This window comes from Oncorhynchus gorbuscha, linkage group LG19 (assembly GCF_021184085.1).
Source record: "Oncorhynchus gorbuscha isolate QuinsamMale2020 ecotype Even-year linkage group LG19, OgorEven_v1.0, whole genome shotgun sequence".
In the NCBI taxonomy this organism is placed as follows: domain Eukaryota; kingdom Metazoa; phylum Chordata; class Actinopteri; order Salmoniformes; family Salmonidae; genus Oncorhynchus; species Oncorhynchus gorbuscha.
This window is the reverse complement of record NC_060191.1, coordinates 6,643,965-6,661,231: the sequence shown is the minus strand read 5'-3', so window position 1 is coordinate 6,661,231 and position 17,267 is coordinate 6,643,965. Positions and strand designations below refer to the sequence as shown.

General features: G+C 49.5%; 1 pseudogene; it reads right to left on the bottom strand.

Annotated features, from left to right (window-relative positions):
* Positions 1 to 8,006: 8,006 nt before the first annotated feature.
* On the bottom strand, positions 8,007 to 10,411 carry LOC124005950 (annotated as a pseudogene).
* Between the last annotated feature and the right edge of the window lie 6,856 nt (positions 10,412 to 17,267).

Genomic DNA, 17,267 nt, shown 5'->3' with positions numbered 1-17,267 from the left:
ATTTGTCCGCAGAGCTACGAGACAGGCACAGATATGGGGAAGGGTACAAAAAAAAATTCTGCAGCATTGAAGGTCCCAGTAACGATGTACGCCGAGAGTCGGGAAGCAAGTTCAGGGAGTGAATACATTTAATTAATAAATTAACAAAACAGAAACACAAACAGCGCACCGACATGAAACAGCAGCAATGACGACTGGGGAAGAAACCAAAGGGAGTGACATATAAAGGGCAGGTAATCAAAGAGGTGATGGAGTCCAGGTGAGTGTCATTATGCATGTAACGCTGGTGATAGGTGTGCATCCTAACGAGCAGCCTGGTGACCTAGAGGTCGGAGGGGGATTACACGTGACAGTACCCCCTCCCCGACGCGTGGCTCCATCTGCAGGACGCTGACCAAGATGACGATCCCGGGGATCAGGAGGGGACCGGTCACCTCTGCTAAGGTGTGGGAACCTGTAGATCCATAGAATAACACCTCACCCCGGGAATGTTTTTTTTCCCGGTAGGAATGACGTTGGGTCCGGAAGCCGCTACAGGCTCTCATGCCTCAGACAGAACGCCAGGCTCCCCTGCTTCCACTGGCTCGTCAGGCTCTCATGCCTCAACTGGCTCCAGGCTCCCCTGCCTCAGCCGGTCTGTCAGGTTTCTGCGCTCCAGTCAACGACCGCTCATGATCCCCGAGATCCTCTCTTTGGTTGGCGTCTTGCAGCTGAAGCCGAACTCCCGGGGAGGGGTTACCGTCATGTATAATCTCTCCGGCGCTCTAGGTTGCTATGCTCCCGCGTCTCAGCCAGACTGACAGGTTTCCCGTGCCTCAGCAGAGGTGACCGGTCCGCTCCTGATCCCCGGGATCGTCATTTAGGTCAGTGTGGCTGGAGCCGTGCTTTGGGGAGGGGGAACTGTCACGTGTGCTCCCTCTCCGGCCTCTAGGTCACCAGGCTGCTCATTATGGCGCACACCTGTCGCCATCGCTACGCGCTTCTGCGCGTCATCAGACTCACCTGGACTCCATCACTTCCCTGATTACCTTCCCTAAATATGTCACTCTCTTTGGTTCCTTTCCCAGGCATTATTGTTTAAGTGTCATGTCTGTGTGTTGTTCATGTTTCTTATTTTGTATTATGTTGTGTTTATTTATTAAAACACTCACTCCCTGAACTTGCTTCCCGACTCTCAGCACACATTGTTACAGTCTCAACGAACACAATGGCCTCCGTCATTCTTAAATGGAAGACGTTTGGAACCACCAAGACTCTTCCTAGAGCTGGCTGCCCGGATCAAACTGAGCAATCGGGAGAGAAGGGCCTTGGTCATGGAGGTGACTAAGAACCCAAGGGTCACTCTGACAGAGCTCAGAGATCCTCTTTGGAGGTGGAAGAACCTTCCAGAAGGACAACCATTTCTGCAGCACTCCACCAATTAGGCATTTATGGTAGAGTGGCCAGATGAAAGCCCCTCCTCAGTAAGGCACATGACAGCCAACTTGGAGTTTGCCAATAGGCACATAAAGGACTCTGACCATGAGAAACAAGGTTCTCTGGTCTGATGAAACCAAGACTGAACTCTTTGGCCTGAATGCCAAGCGTCACATCTGGAGGAAACCTGGCACCATCCCTACGATGAAGCACGGTGGTGGCAGCATCAGGCTGTGGGGATGTTTTTCAATGGCAGGGACTGGAAGAATAGTCAGGATCGAGGGAAAGATGAACAGAACAAAGAACAGAGCCCAGACTGTACTTCCAACAGGACAATGACCCTAAGCACACAACCAGGAGTGGCTTCGGGACAAGTTTCTGACCGAACTTGAGTGGCCCAGCCAGAGCCCGGACTTGAACCCGAACAAACATCTCTGGAAAGACCTGAGAATAGCTGTGCACCAATGCTCCCCATCCACCCTGACATAGCTTGAGAGGATCTGTAGAGAAGAATGGGAGAAACTCCCCAAATACAAATGTGCCAAGCTTGTAGCATCATACGCAATAAGACTCAAGGCTGTAATTACTGCCAAAGGTGCTTCAACAAAGTACTGATTAAAGGGTCTGAATACTTATGTCAATGTAAAATGTGTAAAAACCTGTTTTTGCTTTGTCATTATGGAGTATTGTGTGTAGATTGATGAGGGGAAAAGGAATCAATTTTAGAGTCAATTGGAGATGTACCTGTGGATGTATTTCAAGGCCTACCTTCAAACTCAGTACCTCTTTGCTTGACATCATGGGAAAATCTAAAGAAATCAGCCAAGACCTCAGAAAAACAATTGTTAACCTCCACAAGTTTGCTTCATCCTTGGGAGCAATTTCCAAATGCCTGAAGGTACCATTTTTATCTGTACAAACAATAGTACGCAAGCATAAACACCATTGGACCACGCACCCGTCATACCACTCAGGAAGGAAATGCGTTCTGTCTCCTAGAGATGAACGTACTTTGGTGCGAAAAGTGCAAATCAATCCCAGAACAACAGCAAAGAACCTTGTGAAGATGCTGGAGGAAACAGGTACAAAAGTATCTCTATCCACAATAAAATGAGTCCTATATTGACAAAACCTGAAAGGCCACTCAGCAAGGAAGAAACCACTGCTCCAAAACTGCCATAAAAACTGCACATGGGGACAAATATAGTACTTTTTGGAGAAATGTCCTCTGGTCTGATGAAACAAAAATAGCAAAAATAGGGTTAAATGTCAGGAATTGCGAAAAACTGAGTTTAAATGTATTTGGCTAAGGTGCATGTAAACTTCCGACTTCAACTGTATATGGATCTGTGCCATTTACTTTGAACTGGACTGTGTTGATAGTGTCATGGCCGTTAAAAGAAGAGGACCAAGGTGCAGCGTGGTGAGCGTACATTCTCTCTTTATTTGGAAAAAAGACGCCGAACAAAACAACAAACACTACAAAAACAAACCATGAAGCCAACAGTTATGTGGAAAAAATCAAAAGGATCTTTAAGGTCAGGGCGTGACAGATAGCATGAGTGGTCATGAGCAGTGTTGGTCAATTTCTTCAACAAATGATCAGGTCTATATAATTATCAAACATACATTAGTAACGGAAAGGAAACACAGACTCTTTAAGTTTTAAAATTCTCCTGTAGTAATACAATTTTAGGCAGAAGTTGGTACAGAGTACAATATAAAAGTATATGATAGTTCTACCCAAGTTCTCCCCAAGTTCTGCAAAATGTCTAAATCTAACATCCTCCTGTCAGCAGAAACCATCTTATCAGCAAGTCAAAACTCAGAAGTGGGTTTGACCGAAACTTGACCTTTCAGCACAAGTATAGAGTCATAACAATGTGAACAAGTGTAAGCATCTTCTGACAGGTGGCTGGTTTCCTCAGGTCTGTGGCAGCCTTGTGTTCTCAGAAAACCAGATAACCACAGTGGGATCCAGACAGGAGGAGTCTGGATCCTTCTGATAGTGTCTGAAGGTCACAACACGCAAAACAGGTTTTAACACACACACAGAAGTCTCCTGAAGAGGAAACCTTACAGTTTATTATAACATAATTTATTGACCCTTTAAAAGGTATAAGGCCTTGGTTTAACCCTCTTCAGTGGATGAGATCAAAACAAGAGCTACATGTAGCCACGTGTGCACATTTAGTTCATATCCTTCTCTAGTTAGAGTTTTTATCCCTGTTAGATCATTTGTAGTCAGCAATAGGAGAGTGATTGCTTGCTACAAGAGGACAAAGGTGCACATTCCTAGGCATCTTTGCAAAGCCAGTCAGGTAAAGAGCTTTTTTTTTGTCTTAAAGGGCCAGTGTTGTGTTTTGAGACAGAGTTGAATAAGCTAAGTAGCCAATAGGCAGAGGGTAGCATAATTTGTCTGATTCTCTGTAATAATGGTATGGGAATAATAATGCATTTTATTTTGTAAAGTGCTTTCTTGCATCAAACAACACAACATAAGTAACCGAATGGACTAGTAACCGAAAGGTTGCAAGTTCAAATCCCCGAGCTGACAAGGTACAAATCTGTCGTTCTGCCCCTGAACAGGCAGTTAACCCACTGTTCCTAGGCCGTCATTGAAAATAAGAATTTGTTCTTAACTGACTTGCCTAGTAAAATAAAGGTAAAATTTTAAAAAATTAAGTCTCATGGAATGTAGGCCTACATTGAACACCACTCATTGGCTGCTGATGTAGGCTTAATGACAGAATAGCTATTTCTATGTAACAATGTTATGGGTTGCATTTTCTCCATTGTTTTTGATGGTAGCCCACTCTAGTAGGTCTACAAATAGCCACAGAAGCCTACTTGGCCACTGTTAAAACTGTAACTTAAAGTGTGTACAGCCTCTGTGTTCACAGAAAACTTGTGCTGGAAGTTGCACTAACCTTTCACTGACTTTTCAAGTTTGCGCACTGCAGACCTGGAATTAGCTGTGCCCCGCAAAAAAATGAGTGAACATTGCACATGGCTTTTATTGGATTTGCACCACAAATGCTAACCTTTTCATGTGCAAACTGCTAGGAAAACTAAACCAAATCATGGATTGCTTTCATACCTTTCCCATAGACTGCTTACAGGATAAGTAAATCAATATGACATTTTTTTATTAGGGTGAACTTTCCCTTTAACAACACGTGATGATCAATCCTGGTTCCTACCCAGTGCAAGGTTTAGTCCCGGTGTACTGTACATTAGAGAACTTTGGTAATACACTGCTAAAACAGTGACGTAACTTTTAGGAAATCATAGAAGCAACTGGTAGTCACGGTTTTCTTCTAACTCCTCCTCTGACGAAGAGGTGTAGCAAGGATCGGACCAAAATGCAGCGTGGTAATTTTCAGACATGTTTAATAACGAATAAACACGAACAATACAAAAACAAGAAACGTAACACGAAAACCGAAACAGCCTACACTGGTACACAGTAACACAGAGACAGGAACAATCACCCACAAAACACTCAAAGAATATGGCTGCCTAAATATGGTTCCCAATCAGAGACAACGATAAACACCTGCCTCTGATTGAGAACCACTTCAGGCAACCATAGACTTTTCTAGATAACCCTACTAATTCACAATCCCAATACCTACAAAAAACCCATGACAAAACACACCACATAATAAACCCATGTCACACCCTGGCCTGACCAAAATAATAAAGAAAACACAAAATACTAAGACCAGGGTGTGACAGAACCCCACCCCCCCCAAAGGTGCGGACTCCCGGCCGCACACCTAAACCCATAGGGGAGGGTCCGGGTGGGCGTCTGTCCACGGTGGCGGCTCCGTCGCGGGACGTGGACCCCACTCCAACAAAGTCTTAGTCCACCTGCATCGCGTCCTTTGATTGGCAACCCTCACCGCCGACCTTGGCCTAGTAACCCTCACCAAGGACCCCACTGGACTGAGGGGCAGCTCGGGACTGAGGGGTAGCTCGGGACTGAGGGGTAGCTCGGGACTGAGGGGTAGCTCGGGACTGAGGGGTAGCTCGGGACTGAGAGGAAGCTCGGGACTGAGAGGAAGCTCGGGACTGAGAGGAAGCTCGGGACTGAGAGGAAGCTCAGGCAGGTAGTTGGCTCTGGCAGATCCAGGCTGGCTGGCAGTTCCGGCAGATCCTGGCTGACTGGTGGTTCCGGCAGATCCTGGCTGACTGGCGGATCTTGGCTGACTGGCGGATCCTGGCTGACTGGCGGATCCTGGCTGAATGGCGGATCTGGAAGATCCTGGCTGGCTGGCGGATCCTGGCTGACTGGCGGCTCTGGCTGCTCCATGCAGACTGGCTGCTCCATGCAGACTGGCAGCTCCATGCAGACTGGCAGCTCTGGCTGCTCCATGCAGACTGGCAGCTCTGGCAGCGCTAAACAGGCGGGAGACTCCGGCAGCGCTAAACAGGCGGGAGACTCCGGCAGCGCTGGAGAGGAGGAAGGCTCTGACAGCGCTAGACAGGCGAAGCGCACTGAAGGCCTGGTGCGTGGTGCTGGCACTGGTGGTACTGGGCCGAGGACACGCACAGGAAGCCTGGTGCGGGGAGCTGCCACCGGAGGACTGATGCATGGAGGTGGTACTGGATAGACCGGACCGTGCAGGCGCACTGGAGCTCTTGAGCACCGAGCCTGCCCAACCTTACCTGGCTTGATGCCCACTCTAGCCCGGCCGATACGAGGAGCTGGTATGTACCGCACCGGGCTATGCACCCGCACTGGAGACACCGTGCGCTCCACAGCATAACATGGTGCCTGCCCGGTCCCTCTAGCCCCCCGGTAAGCACAGGAAGTTGGCGCAGGTCTCCTACCTGGCGTCGCCATACTGTGAGCCCCCCCCCCCCCCCAATCATTTTTTGGTGCTGACTCCTGGGCTTCCTTCCACGCCGCCGTGTTCGTCTCGCCAACCTCATTCTCCTGTGACCTTCCCCGCACTGCTCCATCGAATCCCAGGCTGGCTCCGGCACTCTCCCTGGGTCGACCGACCACCTGTCTATCTCTTCCCAAGTAGTGTAGTCCAGATTCTGCTCCCATGTCCCAAAATCCTGACATCACTGCCTCTCCTGCTCCTCGTAATGCCGCCTCTCTGTTTTCGCTGCCTCCAGCTCTGCTTTGGGGCGGCGATATTCCCCAGCCTGTGCCCAGGGTCCTTTACCATCCAATATCTCCTCCCAAGTCCAGAAGTCCTGTGATCGCTGCTCCTCCTGCCGCTGCCTGTCACCACGCCGCTTGGTCCTGTTGTGGTGGGTGATTCTGTCACGCTTTTCTTCTAACTCCTCCTCTGACAAAGAGGTGTGGCAAGGATCGGACCAAAATGCAGCGTGGTAATTTTCAGACATGTTTAATAACAAATAAACACGAACAATACAAAAACACGAAACATAACACGAAAACCGAAACAGTCTATACTGGTACACAGTAACACAGAGACAGGAACAATCTCCCACGAAACACTCAAAGAATATGGCTGACTAAATATGGTTCCCAATCAGAGACAACGATAAACACCTGCCTCTGATTGAGAACCACTTCAGGCAACCATAGACTTTTCTAGATAACCCTACTAATTCACAATCCCAATACCTACAAAAAAAACAAGACAAACACACCACATAATAAACCCATGTCACACCCTGGCCTGACCAAAATAATAAAGAAAACACAAAATACTAAGACCAGGGCGTGACACTGGTATTGCAGGGCGTGACACTGGTATTGCCTATTTGTTAATAAACAACTGCAGAAGTAGGGCTGGCACAAACATATAGCTGGCCATATAACCGACAATTATAGACAAAAAATTATACAATTTTGGCAAATCATGAACTACAAACAATAATAGTTGTAATCGTTTTAGCTAATACATTGTGTACATAGTATATATTTTCAGGTATAGATGTATAGTTAACCCAACAGCAGTTTTTAATTTTTACATGAAGAGGATATTGTTGGTATTCATTTTAGGAGCAGAATGCACTTAGCTTATAAATGAACTAGAGACAACATCCAAGATGGATGCCCGTTGTTTTCAACATAAACTACTCACTTTCGCATGGTCGTTACTAGATGGGATACAGTTTATCAAATTGATGTCAAAAGTTAAGAATTTTTTCATTTTAGCTATCCCTAACCTTTTCCCCAAATCTAACCTAATTCTTCAAACATGCTACGTTTATTATCCGAACCTGCAGTGTAAGTTCTCCTAACCTGCTACGAAGTGTTATTTCTGACAAACTAACCATCTAGGCAAAACCTGTTTGCAAAACCTGTGTTTATTGCCCTCTTTTTAGATTTGGTTTAACAGAGCAGATAACACCTGCACACTAGCACAGCTCAATGTGCACTTGGATCTGTGCTATCCAAAATCCTTGGGACGTCCCTACCCCATTGAAGTTGACATTTCTGAAATTTAACATGGTTAATTAACAATTAACAGCCAAAGCATAGCTTCCACTGTCTTGATGGCCTTCCTCCCTGTGGTGCCTAGTAGTCATAATGCCCTGTAGAAGGATTGACCTACGAACCTTCTGCACCCCACTTCGACAGACTCAGACCTTGCTCTTCAGTACTGCCCCACCAGGTCCTCGTACTTCAGGCTATTTTCTTTCATTCTCCTCCTCAATGCGGTCCTCCCAAGGGATAGTGAGCTCCGTCAAGATGACCTGCTTGGAGGTTTTGGAAAACAGCACAATGTCTGGCCTTAGTGTTATCGCTGTGATCATGTCTGGGAACTTGAACTTCTTTTGTAGGTCAACTTTCAGCTCCCAGTCTTGAGCTGTTGCGAAAAGACCTGTGGAGGTTCTGGTAGCTGGTGTTGGCTTTTCCCCGGCTCTGACGATTACAATGGCCTACTTAGCTTGTCTGAGGCGCTTGCAGTGGCTGATCCCACTGAAGATGGTTTCCACAAAGGCTTTAAACACCAGGTTGTGGCACCAGCGGTAGTGACCCTCACCTTGGGCTTTTGAGCAGCAGTTGAGAATGGATGTACTCCTCTCTTTAGGCAGAGAGCATGATTGTGAATCGACCCTGCCACAGCAGAACAGGTTAGATGGGCTTGGTAAGATGTGGTAGACTATACCCTGATGAAGACAGCTTGGCTGTTTATTGAATTATTGCATCTGAGCTCCTAGAGTGTGTGGCTCTCCTTATTTTTTCAGGACATCGTAGACTACCTGGATCAAGAACTTGATGCGATGGTGCTCGGCCTTCCGCAGCTCGGAAAAGGGCTGGGCGATATGACGATATATATTGTGTGACGATAGAAAAACATCTATAGTTTCATATTATGCTCTATCATTCATTTTGTTATGTCGCAAATCACACTCTTTACGCCAATATGTTTCGTTAATTGGACGTCGCTTTGAGTTGTGTGGAAGAAAATGTGCAACACAAACAAACATGGAGGAGAGTGAACGTGACACAGAGCACGGAGACACATAGCTCGTACCTAAAAGAGGGGCTACTTTGGTCGCATGGACGTGGTTTGGGTATGAAAAGTCTGACACGGACCAGAAAACCGGCCTGCGGCATATTCTGGTCCTCTGCAAAATATGCCGCAGTCCGGTCCCGACAACAGGCTTAAACACCACTAACCTCTTTTACTACCTATGCAAGAATCATGTGAAACAGTACGAAGAGAGTCTACGGATGAGACCCAAAAAAGTACAGTTGAGTGTTCAAAACAATCCCCGACTCAGGCGTTGCAAGAGGCTTTTCCCCGCGTAATCACGAAGGTGGAAGGAGAGAACAGTTGCCATTACAACTTACATCTGCAAAGACAAGGCCCCAATTTGCACAGTCGAGAAACGGGGGTTTCGTGAGTTGGTCCTAACACTCGACCCAAGGTATCAAATGCAAATTGGTATGTGACATGTATTAATACCAAAATAACATACAAACAGGCAAGTCCGCCCCACCAAAAAAATACATCTATTAGGCCTATATTTATTTTGTTTGCAACTATAGTTGAAGTGTTTTCTATTTACCTTTTTAGATTTTATACATTCATATTTTACATTTTGTTAAATGCTTAATTGAAAATTTGCACAAAGGTTCTAAATAAAAGGAGAAATAATCAAATATGAGTAAGTACCTTTGTTTGTTGAGTATAATTCAAAATGTAATAAGAACTAGGCCTTTACTTATGGTAATTATATATAAACGATTTATTCATTGAATTTACAGAAAATGTGCTATATCGTTATATGAAATTACCTTTATCGGGATATGAGAATTTGGCCATTTCGCCCAGCCCTAGCTCGGACCATGTACTTTCCACCATGTTCTCCCATCTTGTTGCTGCATTCCTACCATCCTGCTGGCTCCCTCCTCCTCAACTGTTGCTCACACTTCCTCCAGCACCACCAGTAATGCTACCAAGGTCAGCTCTTCCCGGAGTCATATTACCCACCAGCACACTATGCCGTAGCCGTGACTCAGCATGCTCTACTGCATCCTGAGCCCTCCACTTCCTTCCTGTCCTCACCTCTATACCTGTCTAGGAGACTTTCGGGTTGCTTGATTCCCTCTATTGCAGCACCTCCTTTGTACGAATCACCATTAATTCCTCATTCATGTTGATGGGTAGCTTCAGTTTGTTCTTCTGACTGTACAGGGCAGTGCTGCTCAGGCTTCGTGGTAATCCCATCCATTAGCTCGACTATAGAAATCGGGACCTTGTATACCAGGAGAGGCCAGAGGTTCCGTGGGAGGACACCATGTTGGTATATCCAGGCCTTGAACTTGCCGGGTAAACCTGACTTGTCCACTGTAGCCAACCACACTTCCAGCTCCTGGTTGGATGTCATGATGGATGCTGTATCCCTCAGGCTGCTGTCAAACATCTTGCCCAGACTCTTTACCGGTTTGAACGGTGAAGCGGAACTTGTCCACAGTCTTCCCCCTTTTCAGCACCAGGTATCTAGACTTTGCTGGCTTGAAGTTCAAGTGAAAAACTTCAGAATCCATCTGTTACATGTGATTTTAAAATGTCACTTTTTTTGTAAGGTCAATTCTTTGAAGGAGCTTCACAACAGCTCACTGATACGGATGATTCTGCAAGGTTACCATGAGTTGTGTTTGATCTCTAGGAAGGAGCTGCTTGAAATCAATAAGAATGTTGCCGCTATGGAACCAGTTGTGAACTTTGATCTCCATCAAAAATCTATATTTGTGGTGGATTAACAGAACTAGATTGAGCAAATTCAGACTTCTTCCCTTCAATGTTCATGAATACAATAACATGTCTAATATGTTCCTGGTACATTTTATTTATCAGTCAAACTGGGGGAATTGTCAGCGTATGTGCTACTGGTGTTGAAGTCAGGTGCAGGAGAGCAGAGAGTTGTGATCTACTGGTGTTGAAGTCAGGTGCAGGAGAGAAGAGAGTTGTGATCTACTGGTGTGGAGTCAGGTGCAGGAGAGAAGAGAGTTGTGATCTACTGGTGTTGAAGTCAGGTGCAGGAGAGAAGAGAGTTGTGATCTACTGGTGTTGAAGTCAGGTGCAGGAGAGCAGAGAGTTATGATCTACTGGTGTAGAAGTCAGGTGCAGGAGAGCAGAGAGTTGTGATCTACTGGTGTGGAGTCAGGTGCAGGAGAGCAGAGAGTTGTGATCTACTGGTGTGGAGTCAGGTGCAGGAGAGCAGAGAGTTGTGATCTACTGGTGTTGAAGTCAGGTGCAGGAGAGCAGAGAGTTGTGATCTACTGGTGTTGAAGTCAGGTGCAGGAGAGCAGAGTTGTGTGCTACTGGTGTTGAAGTCAGGTGCAGGAGAGAAGAGAGTTGTGATCTACTGGTGTGGAGTCAGGTGCAGGAGAGAAGAGAGTTGTGATCTACTGGTGTTGAAGTCAGGTGCAGGAGAGAAGAGAGTTGTGATCTACTGGTGTGGAGTCAGGTGCAGGAGAGAAGAGAGTTGTGATCTACTGGTGTTGAAGTCAGGTGCAGGAGAGCAGAGAGTTGTGATCTACTGGTGTTGAAGTCAGGTGCAGGAGAGCAGAGTTGTGTGCTACTGGTGTTGAAGTCAGGTGCAGGAGAGCAGAGAGTTGTGATCTACTGGTGTTGAAGTCAGGTGCAGGAGAGCAGAGTTGTGATCTACTGGTGTTGAAGTCAGGTGCAGGAGAGCAGAGAGTTGTGATCTACTGGTGTTGAAGTCAGGTGCAGGAGAGCAGAGTTGTGATCTACTGGTGTTGAAGTCAGGTGCAGGAGAGCAGAGAGTTGTGATCAGGGACACACTTTATTCGGCAGAAGCAACAACACACGGACGCAACAGTGTCCAACAAACCTCCAGCCAAAGGCAAAAGTGCAAAACGCGACAAAGTCACAAATAAGCAAAAATATTTAACAATGAAACATATTCCGGGTTGAAACATAGTATCCGGGGAAAAACCAGCTCGGCGCGTCAATACAAAACAAGTAACAAAACAATCCCATACAAAGACATGGCGGGAACAGAGGAATATATACTGTATATGCAGTTGATTAGGGAATGTTGGCGCCCCACCTTGGGTTGTGCCGTGGCGGAGATCTTTGTGGGCTATACTCTGCCTTGTCTCAGGATGGTAAATTGGTGGTTGAAGATATCCCTCCAGTGGTGTGGGGGCTGTGCTTTGGCAAAGTGGGTGGGATTATATCCTTCCTGTTTGGCCCTGTCCGGGGGTATCATTGGATGGGGCCACAGTGTCTCCTGACCCCTCCTGTCTCAGCCTCTAGTATTTATGCTGCAGTAGTTTATGTGTCGGGGGGCTAGGGTCAGTTTGTTATATCTGTAGTACTTCTCCTGTCCTATCCGGTGTCCTGTGTGAATTTAAGTATGCTCTCTCTAATTCTCTCTTTCTCTCTTTCTTTCTCTCTCTCGGAGGACCTGAGCCCTAGGACCATGCCCCAGGACTACCTGACATGATGACTCCTTCCTGTCCCCAGTCCACCTGGCCGTGCTGCTGCTCCAGTTTCAACTGTTCTGCCTGTGATTATTATTATTTGACCATGCTGGTCATTTATGAACATTTGAACATCTTGGCCATGTTCTGTTATAATCTCCACCCGGCACAGCCAGAAGAGGACTGGCCACCCCACATAGCCTGGTTCCTCTCTAGGTTTCTTCCTAGGTTTTGGCCTTTCTAGGGAGTTTTTCCTATCCAACGTGCTTCTACACCTGCATTGCTTGCTGTTTGGGGTTTTAGGCTGGGTTTCTGTACAGCACTTTGAGACATCAGCTGATGTACGAAGGGCTTCATAAATACATTTGATTTGATGTAAACCAGGTGTGCGGGGAACAAGACAAAACAAACGGAACAATGAAAAATGGAGCGGAGATGGCTAGAAGGCCGGTGACGTCGAACGCCGCCCGAACAAGGAGCGATATCAACAATATCATGTTTATTGACTGCCATTCAGCGTGCCAACTGAGGGTTTTCATATAGAAGTATAGCAATCGTGTTCATCCAACATAGCTAAAACTAAATACTGCGAACGTTATCTCCATTTGAGGATCTTGAGTTTCATTGAGTTTCAGCCCGGCTCTATAGCCCGGCTCAAAAGCAAGTGGGGCTCCTATGCTCACAGCCAGAGGAATAGATCCTTTGTCTGGATAGGACAAAAAATTTGTGACAAGTCACTCGTATGCAAATGAGGTGCAAGATTACAAAGCCTACATCTCAGCTCCTTGAGAACGGTGCCATCTGAATGTGGAGAGCTGTTTTGCTGAATTTAAAGCAATTGACGTTGCACTGTTCATAGACGTTCTGTACACAAACATTTTGGTCACTCTGAACCAGTCCAGAACCGCTACTAGTCCCCTAGATAAGGGACTTTCCATCAGAGGTTAACAACGTACCCTACTAACAAACAACTTCCGCACCTCTGCAGAATAAATTTAGGATTATAGCCAATGACAGTTCAGGGAATTTTGATTGACGCTTTGCTGGGCGAACACTTTTTTGGTTTCTCATACACTTAAGATGTTTTGATTATTGCTTGAATAGTCGCAAAGATTATATTTGTTTGTAATCTTTAAAAAACATATTTTGGGTGTAGCAGTTGTTAGCTAGAATGCGAAAATCGAATTATAATCCCTAAGTAATGTGAAATTAGGCGGCAGGTAGTTGAACGGTTAAGAGCACTGGGCCAGTAACCGAACAAATGTACAATTCACAAATGTGTATAATACACACTTGTACATGTGTGAAATAGGACAAATGTAAGCACCCAACTAATTATTATTATTATTATTATAATAAATCTACTCATAAGCAACATGTAAATGGAGGCTTTTTTATTACCACCCCTCCACTACCACCCCTCCCCATTCCCCTCCTCTCTCCTCTCTTCTCCCCCTCCACTACCACCCCTCCCCATTCCCCTCCTCTCTCCTCTCTTCTCCCCTCCACTACCACCCCTCCCCATTCCCCTCCTCTCTCCTCTCCTCTCCCCCTCCACTACCACCCCTCCCCATTCCCCGCCTCTCTCCTATCCTCTCCCCCTCCACTTCCACCCCTCCCCATTCCCCTCCTCTCTCCTCTCCTCTCCCCCTCCACTACCACCCCTCCCCATTCCCCTCCTCTCTCCTCTCTTCTCCCCCTCCACTACCACCCCTCCCCATTCCCCTCCTCTCTCCTCTCTTCTCCCCCTCCACTACCACCCCTCCCCATTCCCCTCCTCTCTCCTCTCCTCTCCCCCTCCACTTCCACCCCTCCCCATTCCCCTCCTCTCTCTCTCTCCTCTCCCCCTCCACTACCACCCCTCCCCATTCCCCTCCTCTCTCCTCTCCTCTCCTCTCCCCCTCCACTACCACCCCTCCCCATTCCCCTCCTCTCTCCTCTCCTCTCCCCCTCCACTACCACCCCTCCCCATCCCCCTCCTCTCTCCTCTCCCCCTCCACTACCACCCCTCCCCATTCCCCTCCTCTCTCCTCTCCTCTCCCCCTCCACTACCACCCCTCCCCTTTCCCCTCCTCTCCCCCTCCTCTCCCCCTCCACTACCACCCCTCCCCATTCCCCTCCTCTCTCCTCTCCTCTCCCCCTCCCCATTCCCCTCCTCTCTCCTCTCCTCTCCCCCTCCACTACCACCCCTCCCCATTCCCCTCCTCTCTCCTCTCCTCTCCCCCTCCCCATTCCCCCTCCTCTCTCCTCTCCTCTCTCCCTCCACTACCACCCCTCCCCATTCCCCTCCTCTCTCCTCTCCTCTCCCCCTCCACTACCACCCCTCCCCATTCCCCTCCTCTCTCCTCTCCTCTCCCCCTCCACTACCACCCCTCCCCATTCCCCTCCTCTCTCCTCTCTTCTCCCCCTCCACTACCACCCCTCCCCATTCCCCTCCTCTCTCCTCTCCTCTCCCCCTCCACTACCACCCCTCCCCATTCCCCTCCTCCCTCCTTCATCTCTCCTCTCCCCTCCACTACCACCCCTCCCCATTCCCCTCCTCTCCTCTCCCCTCCACTACCACCCCTCCTCTCTCCTCTCCTCTCCCCCTCCACTACCACCCCTCCCCATTCCCCTCCTCTCTCCTCTCCTCTCCCCTCCACTACCACCCCTCCCCATTCCCCTCCTCTCTCCTCCCCCTCCACTACCACCCCCCACCATTCCCCTCCTCTCTCCTCTCCTCTCCCCCTCCACTACCACCCCTCCCCATTCCCCTCCTCTCTCCTCTCTTCTCCCCCTCCACTACCACCCCTCCCCATTCCCCTCCTCTCTCCTCTCCTCTCCCCCTCCACTACCACCCCTCCCCATCCCCCTCCTCCCTCCTTCATCTCTCCTCTCCCCTCCACTACCACCCCTCCCCATTCCCCTCCTCTCCTCTCCCCCTCCACTACCACCCCTCCTCTCTCCTCTCCTCTCCCCCTCCACTACCACCCCTCCCCATTCCCCTCCTCTCTCCTCTCCTCTCCCCTCCACTACCACCCCTCCCCATTCCCCTCCTCTCTCCTCTCCTCTCCCCCTCCCCATTCCCCTCCTCTCTCCTCTCCTCTCTCCCTCCACTACCACCCCTCCCCATTCCCCTCCTCTCTCCTCTCCTCTCCCCCTCCACTACCACCCCTCCCCATTCCCCTCCTCTCTCCTCTCCTCTCCCCCTCCACTACCACCCCTCCCCATTCCCCTCCTCTCTCCTCTCTTCTCCCCCTCCACTACCACCCCTCCCCATTCCCCTCCTCTCTCCTCTCCTCTCCCCCTCCACTACCACCCCTCCCCATTCCCCTCCTCCCTCCTTCATCTCTCCTCTCCCCCTCCACTACCACCCCTCCCCATTCCCCTCCTCTCCTCTCCCCCTCCACTACCACCCCTCCTCTCTCCTCTCCTCTCCCCTCCACTACCACCCCTCCCCATTCCCCTCCACTACCACCCCTCCCCATTCCCCTCCTCTCTCCTCTCCTCTCCCCTCCACTACCACCCCTCCCCATTCCCCTCCTCTCTCCTCTCCTCTCCCCCTCCACTACAACCCCTCCCCATTCCCCTCCTCTCTCCTCTCCTCTCCCCTCCACTACCACCCCTCCCCATTCCCCTCCTCTCTCCTCCCCTCCACTACCACCCCCCACCATTCCCTCCTCTCTCCTCTCCTCTCCCCCTCCACTACCACCCCTCCCCATTCCCCTCCTCTCTCCTCTCTTCTCCCCCTCCACTACCACCCCTCCCCATTCCCCTCCTCTCTCCTCTCCTCTCCCCCTCCACTACCACCCCTCCCCATTCCCCTCCTCCCTCCTTCATCTCTCCTCTCCCCCTCCACTACCACCCCTCCCCATTCCCCTCCTCTCCTCTCCCCTCCACTACCACCCCTCCTCTCTCTCTCCTCTCCCCTCCACTACCACCCCTCCCCATTCCCCTCCTCTCTCCTCTCCTCTCCCCTCCACTACCACCCCTCCCCATTCCCCTCCTCTCTCCTCTCCCCTCCACTACCACCCCTCCCCATTCCCCTCCTCTCCCCCTCCACTACCACCCCTCCCCATTCCCCTCCTCTCTCCTCTCCTCTCCCCCTCCACTACCACCCCTCCCCATTCCCCTCCTCTCTCCTCTCCTCTCCCCCTCCACTACCACCCCTCCCCATTCCCCTCCTCTCTCCTCTCCTCTCCCCCTCCACTACCACCCCTCCCCATTCCCCTCCTCTCCTCTCCCCCTCCACTACCACCCCTCCTCTCTCCTCTCCTCTCCCCCCCCTCCACTACCACCCCTCCCCATTCCCCTCCTCTCTCCTCTCCTCTCCCCCTCCACTACCACCCCTTCCCATTCCCCTCCTCTCTCCTCTCCTCTCCCCTCCACTACCACCCCTCCCCATTCCCCTCCTCTCTCCTCTCCTCTCCCCCTCCACTACCACCCCTCCCCATTCCCCTCCTCTCTCCTCTCCTCTCCCCCTCCACTACCACCCCTCCCCATTCCCCTCCTCTCTCCTCTCCTCTCCCCCTCCACTACCACCCCTCCCCATTCCCCTCCTCTCTCCTCTCCTCTCCCGCTGCCTTGCACCTCTCTCAGTATGTGCTGTCAATAATTGATGGTTCTACAGACTCAAAGGGTAACAGGTCTAAAGAGGCAATCGCTCATGCGTTTATTTATTTATTTACCATTCCTATCTTTACACACACCAAGTCAGTGAGACCACTATCTGTGTTTCTTAGAGCATGGCGATCGATACCCAGCGACCCCTCTGTCTCTGTGTCCATACATGTACTGCATGTCAGGGCAGGGTCATGGGGGTTTGTTATCCATCAGTGCGTGTCCCTGCGGCCAAGATGGGGTTAATATTGCTCGTCTGGCTGACAGCAGGATATAGGGAAGGAAGTAGAGAGATTAAATGAGTGAGAGGCAGGGGGCAGAGAGGAGAGAAAGAGAGAGAGAGAGAGAGAGA